Source organism: Nicotiana tomentosiformis, chromosome 11, assembly GCF_000390325.3.
Source record: "Nicotiana tomentosiformis chromosome 11, ASM39032v3, whole genome shotgun sequence".
NCBI lineage: Eukaryota > Viridiplantae > Streptophyta > Magnoliopsida > Solanales > Solanaceae > Nicotiana > Nicotiana tomentosiformis.
The window spans coordinates 66,183,956-66,192,183 of NC_090822.1; the positions used below are offsets into that span (position 1 = coordinate 66,183,956).

At 35.9% G+C, this 8,228-nt stretch overlaps 1 long non-coding RNA gene across 1 annotated transcript; it reads left to right on the top strand.

Moving 5' to 3' along the window:
• The first annotated feature begins 4,552 nt into the window (after positions 1–4,552).
• LOC138900814 (uncharacterized) lies at positions 4,553–6,003 on the top strand. The gene is made up of 2 exons (XR_011412108.1): positions 4,553–4,995; positions 5,666–6,003. It is a non-coding gene; the product is annotated as an uncharacterized lncRNA (long non-coding RNA).
• Positions 6,004–8,228: the final 2,225 nt, after the last annotated feature.

Consider the following 8,228-nt stretch of genomic DNA (forward strand, 5'->3'; position numbering starts at 1 on the left):
GCTTGCCTCTCATGTAGATCACTACTAATGTAAGCTTACTCGGCCTGAAATCACGTATGGCTTTTTCGGCATGTAATTAAGGCTTTTGGACTAAGGAGAGAAATATTGGAATGGAACTGGTTCATCTTTCCTTTAACACTCTATTTTCTCTTTTTGGCTCATACTTTGCCGACTCTTTGATTCATTTTCTTTTTTCTTAGGGGAACTAGAGAGATTTAACATCACTCTTTATTGGTCATGCTATTCATATTCTCCTTCTTTCTTTTCTCCATGTTTTGCACTTTTGCTTTCTTTTTGAATCTTTTCAACCCTTTCACAGTATTCATTTTCTTTTGGTGTTTTTCTTTTGTTCTTTCTTTCTTTTTCTTTGCCTTTCCTCTTCTTCATTTATTTTCTCTTTTTGTGCCTTGATACCATCTTCAAACTCCTCGTCTCTCTCCCAAACTTATGTTTTCACCATTTGTTTCTCATGAGTGCTAAAGAAAGCTCGGGTGCCAAGAGAGGGTCACTATAAAATGGGTAAAGGCTTATAAAATGGTTATCAAATGAAAAAGGCTTTATACTCAAAAGGGTTGACTAGGAATAATATCATTGGTGGGCCATGGAAGGTTTCAAAATGGGTCAAGGAGAGATTACAATCACTTCTCAAGCCAAGCTAACTTAGAATTTTGCCTAGAAATATATTCAGGGCAAGTTCTAGACCATTCGCATGGGTACTTGGACTTGTAATAAAATATCTCACCTCTCACACAATCGGATTGTTAAAGAGGATAGAGTCGAGGGCCCACAACAACCGTTTTCAAGATTGAAGATTGCTAATGGTTCAACTAAACCACCCGATGATTGCCTAAGTCAACACAAGAGTCACAAGGTCACTAACTAGAGCCATTTCTTTCCAAAAGCTTATTTTTAACCATAAGCGTGTAGTTAAGTGTGTTGGTACCAAGTGAAGCATGCTTGACCCTTATTTATTCATTAATACTACTGTTTCTACCTAAACATCAAAAACGGACTCGATCATATGAGCAAGAGTAAGGGTTTCCTGAGCTCGGGAACACAAGAATTGAAGGCAAGCCACCATGCACCATATTGCCGGTCCTACTTGTGACAGAAACATATGGTAGTTCCAACAGAACTCCAAGATGATTGGGTCTATTTTCTTGCCAAGTCTTAAAGTGAAAGGGTACGAGTAAATGTACATGTACCCTAGTTTACTGAATGTAATTCTTTCCACTTCACTTGGGGATGAAATCTCAATATTCTTCCAGCCACAATTTTCTTTTATGACAGGAATACTGGCCGAGCGAATAGAAGAGGGATATTCACCAACATCTCTGTTTTATCGTTGTCGGGGTCAAAAGATTCCTTTTGAACATGGAGATCTATTTTGCAAGACAATTGATAAGGGATGATCATGTTAGTAAAGGGAGGACCGGCATCGGGTTTCTTAGACTTGTTCTTCTAGGATGGAACGCCACCGGTGCAAGCCCCTGTATAATCGGAGGAAGAAATAATAGAAGATATAGTTATGGAAAGTATAAATTTGTATGTTTTTGCGAAGAAAAGGAGAGTTGCAGAAAAGCTTTAGGAAGAACCGGAGAAGAAAATTTGTAAAAGTGAAGGATGAAAGTGGTAAAAAGAGAAGGAGTTTATAGGTGGCAGAATGCAAGGCCATCATTACCTAGGTAACTGGCGAAAATACTTGTCAAATCACGGGATAACACGTGTTTGACAAATGCAAAGAGACGTGCTTCCTTTCAAGTGTCAAAAACTGTTCAAGAACTTTCGTGCCAAAAAAAGAGGTCTTATCTACTTCACATTCATCAAGATTGAGTCACCGAAAAGTAGGGGGACTATTTGTATGAGGTAAAATTAACGAATGACGGATAGACATTCGTCGAATTGACATGTGACAGTAAAGACATATAGGATATGAGTCAGCAAATAGCTAGCAACGGGTACAAGCATGTGACCGATACTGTATGAGTTCCGAAGACATCAAAACCGGAGGAAAAAATTTAAAAGCAAGGTACCGGTTAAAGAGGGAAGCCTAGCAGCCAGAGAATTCTAGCATTTACACTCAACTGTTATGCAGCTATTAAGAAGGGTCTTTATTCACCTTAAAGAGAAGCTTGATTTGAGGATCTTGTCTCCCCTAGTTTAGCTATAAATAGAGAAATTTTACTCATTGAAGAGGGAAAAGACTTGTATGAAATAAGATTAATATTACTCTCTTATTCTGCTAAATATTGTTCTGCTTGAATTTAGCTCTTAATATTGTTCTTGTTTCCGGAGAAGTTCTATTCAAGGCCAAGACTGCCTTTTCTTCAAATATTCTTATTTTATTCAATATTAATTTTCATTACTTTATATTCTCGGATCACTTTAATTTACGTGTCAATAAACTACGTTATAAATTTAACTGTATCATTTTACGAGTAAATAATTGTCATTAATGCTTCTTTCTTTGTTTGCCACTTTTCCTTCCTCTAATATTTCTATGGTGGACCACTTCCACAAAAGTCTGTAGCTGCGTGCCATCACCATGCTTTTCCAACCAGACAACTTTACTTAAAACATTTTTTTAACATAAAAATATGGTTGTATTTAGTTTACTATAATGTTGTTTCCAGCAAATATATATGATCCACTCTTTTGTTAGATCAATAACTTTCGTGAATCTTGCTCTTGCATTACATGGATGAATTGAAAGATCATTATATAATCTCCACAGCTTTTAAATGTCGTTCATAAAGTCAATTCTGTTTCATCATTGTCTTGTTATTGCATGAAAGATTATTGATTAATCTCCACAGCTTTTAGATATTTCATTAAGTCATTCAGGAAATATTCTAATGAACCTCTGACCAAGAACACGTATGATGGAGCTAAGATTCGTATTAGGACTGTGGCGGGTGACTCAGAGTATTTTTCGGTTGTTATGGGGTTACTCCAAAGATATGCACTCAGCCCGTTTCTTATTTGCTATGGCAATGGATGCATTGACACACCATATTCAAGGGGAAGTGTCATAGTGTATGTTATTCGCTGATGACATAGTTCTGATCGATGAGACGCGAGATGGTGTTAATGAGAGGTTGGAGGTTTGGAGACAGACCCTCGAGTCTAAAGTTTTCAAGTTGAGCAGGACTAAGACAGAATACGTAGAGTGCAAGTTCAACGGTGTATCGGGAGAAGTGGACATGGACGTGAGACTTGCCTCTCAAGTCATCCCCAAGAAAGGGAGCTTCAAGTACCTGGGGTTGGTTATCTAAGAGGATGGGGAGATTGATGAGGATGTCACGCACCGTATAGGGGGTGGATGAAATGGAGGCTAGCGTCTGGTGTCTTGTGTGACAGGAAGGTGCCTCCGAAACTTAAAGGTAAGTTCTACAGATCGGTGGTTAGACCGACTATGTTGTATGGTATAGAGTGTTGGCCAGTCAAGAATTCTCATATCCAGAAGATGAAAGTGACAGAAATGAGGATGTTGAAATGGATGTGTGGGCACACAAGACTAGATAGGATTAGGAATGCAGATAAGGTGGATGTGACTTCCATGAAAGACAAGATGCGGGAATCTAGGCTTAGATGGTTCGGGCACGTGCGGAGGAGAAGCTTGGATGCCTCGATAAGGAGGTGTGAATGGCTGGCCTTGACGGGTATGACTAGAGGTAGATGGTGGCCTAAGAAGTATTGGGGAGAGGTGATCAGGCAGGACATGGTGAGGCTTCAGATTTTCGAGGATATGGCCCTTGATATGAAGTTGTGGAGGCCGAGCATAAGGGTTATAGGTTAAGAGGTAGAAGGCTAGTCTTATAGTATTTTGTCTTAGGCTGTTAGTAGCTCATGTTGTGTCCATATTACTTTATTAGGGTTGTAAGTTAGGTTGTAAGAGGCTAGTTTGATAGTGTTATGTCTTAGGATGCTAGTGGCTCTTGTTGTGTCCTTATTACTTCAATTGTGTCTGTAGTACTGTGGCATTGTTACTGCTTATTGTTATTGTTTTTCTTGCTATTTTCTGGTTATCACGCTGTTGGTGTTATCTTTCTGACTTCCTTTGATGTTACTGCTCCACTGTCTTTTACCATCGTCGTGAGTCGATGGTCTATCGGAAACAGTCTCTTTACTCCTCCGGAGTAAGGGTAAAGTCTGTGCACACACTATCCTCTCCAGACCCCACTTGTGAAATTCCACTGGATTGTTATTGTTGAACCTCTGACCAAGAAAAATACTTCGAGATTTCTTAATCTCAAGCGAGCTGCTCCTTTTAAGAGTTCAAGTTGTCTCCAGTAACACTCTGTAAAGAACTTCCCGCACTAATTTGACTGCACAGATTACTTATTTTTTTTAATTATTTTAATTTACAAACCTATAATCTGCTTTTAGCTGTCACATGTGTCCCCATATATATCTCCTTTACTACAATTTTAAACATAATTATCTATATATATATATATATATATATATATATTATATATATTATATATTATATATTATATATTATATTATATATATTATTAAAAAGAAAGAAGTCAGCCATGAGAAATTTTTGAACTTGATATATGTGAATGGGCAAGATTGGGTAACCGTACAGCATAATCCAAGGCACATTTTGGAACCTTTTTTGTGGAAGTTATTAGATTCAGTTTATTGACAAAAACTTCGGCCCATCATTCTGTATCTTTTATCTTCAAATCAACAGTAACCCTTCTCTCATATTCTATACATGCTTATCAATTGATGAGTATGTTTTGTGGAACTCAACCCGGCAAATGAATTTTAAGCATATGAGTTCTCCTTTCCTCAATTCGCAAATAAAAATACTAAGTTGGGGTTTCACAATTAGGTTAGGGTTTGGCTTTAATGTTTGTGCATAGATTTATCGTTGGGTTCCGGCAATTGAAAGGAGAAAACTGAATCTGCCATTGTAGTTGATTTCCCAAAATCCAATTCAGGTAGGATAGTTTCCATGGCAGAACAAGCATTCAAAAGGTAAGATTTGAGATCAATAGATATATTGATCTTTGTTTTGTTTATTCTGAAAATTTTATGCTTCTCTTTCAAACATTTGATTGAATTGGAGAATTGATGCAGCGACACTACATTGGTGTCATTACTATATTGTAGATCTATAGTATTATTGTCCTTGCGGGGAAAAATGCCAGTATAATTTGCTACGAAGGAAAATGCTTTTCACTACAATTTTCTTGCGGGGAAAAATATTTTAGATTTTTTGGGTGTAAAAGTAGGCCATACTTTTCCAGTATAAAAAAGTTGTCAATCACGTCAAATGTTGTATTGATAAAGAGTTGGGATAAACATAAAAAACTTTCTATTATTTGGATTGAAGATTTCTGTGTTGAGAATTGGCAATGGCTTTTATATCTTCAAGTACAATTCATGGCTCTCTTTCTTCATCTTTTTATGAAAAATAACCCAAAGGTACCCATAACCTTTTTCTCTCAAACTATTAACTTTTACACTTAAATGTGTAACTTTTATGAAGATTAGACAATTTTATCATCTGGGTTCGTCTTTCTTTCCCTTTTTGGTTTTGTTTTGGTTCTCAAAGTTTCAGTCTTTGCAATTAAAAGTGTAAATGTGATGAACATCAAGAATTTTATCATTTGAGGTTTTTCTTTGTGCTTTTTTTTTTCTCTAGGATCTCATTTGTCGATTTTTTACATTGTCACTCAGCAAATGTATCGGCCTCAAACTTCTTTGAAAGCATTGAATTTTACTCTGACGTGTTGGCTATGAAGTCATTAGTTCCATTAGAAGCAACTACCAGTAAGCTATTAGCCTTACCGATATCTGGCCTTTTCAATTTTTTACTAGCCACCCATTTTCTAATACATGTAAATAGGCTAATAGTTATGGGCTATAGCGTCTCACTGTAATTATATCTTCCTTAGAGTTTGTTTGTAGGATTCACGTTTAAAGAATTGTACTAACTGTTCATGTAAAATAGTGACTATTATAGCTTTCTTGGTCTGATAATTAAGATCTCTAATTTGGTTTTATAGTTCAGTTGTAAATATTGGTTCCTGCTGAAAAGGTTGTTTATTGATCTACGTCGATTCCCGCCATCAATGTTAGCAACAATTGCAATCTTTACTGTGCAATGCATGCTCTGTGTATCTAAGGAGTGGAAGAAAACCCACTTTTGTAGCTTTTACTGTTGTTGGAGTATACAAACAAGATATAGTAATCAAGATGGCAAAAGCACTGCAAAGTTATGGCATGTAGAGAACAGTAGTTGTTCATTCTGAAGGTTTACATTAAATGAGTCCTCTTGGCAAGATTTTCTTTTTTTTCCTTATTGTATTGTATATATAAACTTGCACTTGGCTTTATCAATCATACAATGTGAATTGACAGGACCTGGAGCAGTCCTTATGTTACACCTGAAAATATTAAAAAATTCTCTTCTAACCCATGTAAGAATCTTTTTTCTCTTCTTCTAGCACAACGTTTGGTGGCCCATTTGGACAAATTTAATTCAAAGTATGTTCTACAATTGGGTTGTTGTTGTTGTTGTTCTACAATTGAACTGAGATCAATACATATATTCTCTGTTTTGTTTATTCTGAAAATTATATTTTCATCAATATTTGAAGATTGTGGTTGCTAAAGTTTGCTTCTTTTTCATTCATTACTTACATAGCCTGAAGCAGAACAAATTTGAAAATATGAACATTCTCAAGCACATCTCAGTTGTTGTTGCCTTTTGACTCCAAAAGAAGAAAATAAGAAGAATAATCTGGTTTCTCATCATAGAATACAATAACTAATATTTGTGTATCATTGCAATTGATTTTGGTATATCAAGCTGTACTATACAGAACCTGCAAGGGGGAGTCATAGTACAATGTTGAGATACTAAGGCGTATGCTTTCAGTTGAAAGAAAATGGGCCAATTGAAAATGTATTGGTAAGTCATTATATTTTCTTGATCCTTTTATGCTAAGTCATTATACTAGGATTATACCTATTTTTGTCATATGCTATATGTGGAGCTTGCACGATATCTTATGACGTAGCAATATTGGTTCAGAATACCCTTTAGAGTCGCAACAGTGATTGAGTCCCTTGAATCACATGATTAGTACTTAGCAAATCATCTTTTATAGATCAAAGTTATATATACTGACAATATAAATAATTTTAACCCTTTAACCAGGTATTTTGAGTTACCATATATCAGACTTGCTATGAAATATTACCTGTTATTATAAATCAAATTAAGCTGATTTCCTCTATACACTGTCAATGTGTAGAACTTGAACTCTTACTGATCACATCAAGCCTCTGCATAAATGCAAATTTAGATACTGAATGTTGCAGCAGCACTATTAGTCAGCGGGCAAGTTGTTAACTTAGTTGAATGAGTAGCAATGGCACGTACCACACATCATTCAAGGAAAGCTCTCAATGCTCTTAATCATTGGATTGATGTTTTCATTATAAGTCAAAATCAAGTACTCCTATTTTTCAGTTCAACTAAAACAAGAATTTGTTTGACAGCTTAAAATTTACTGTGTGATAGTTTTATAACTCATTATTCTGATACTAAAATATAGAGTGCAAAAGAATCAGTAAAGATGCTCCGCTAGAGTATGTAAGGATAAGATTATTGAGCTACTCTCAAAATTTATGCTTTGGTAATTTGTTGGATCATTTGGAAGCATAAAGGTGAGGTACCGTATGGTGACTCCAAGAAGTTCTCTCTGTTCAAAATTGAGAAAGATATTAGTTGAATGATCAATACCACCTTGGCTGTTACTCCCTAGCTGCAATCTCAATATGCATTGGACTCGATTTTGTGAATATGTTGAAATGCTAAGGCAAAATATCATTAACAGTTATATTATTTAGGATAGACTTGCTTCATAAAAATGAAAACTTGATAGCGATGAAAGTTTTATAAAGAGACTGGCAAGAGCGGCATAGGTGAAATTCTGCGTAATGATAATGGGGCTATCATCTTCGCTTACACTTGTCCTGCTAATGGTAATGGAATCATGGCTACAGAATCGAAGGCTTTACAATAGGGTGTCAACTGGTGCGTCGACAGTCGACAATAGTTCCAGAAATTTCAAAGGGGAAATTGTCTCTCCTACAATTAAAAATATGGTAGTGGGTGTTTCTCCTACCAACTATAAGATACTCAAGATGATTAGCTACTCAATTCTATGGAAGGATCTCATGTCTCTGTTGTGTAA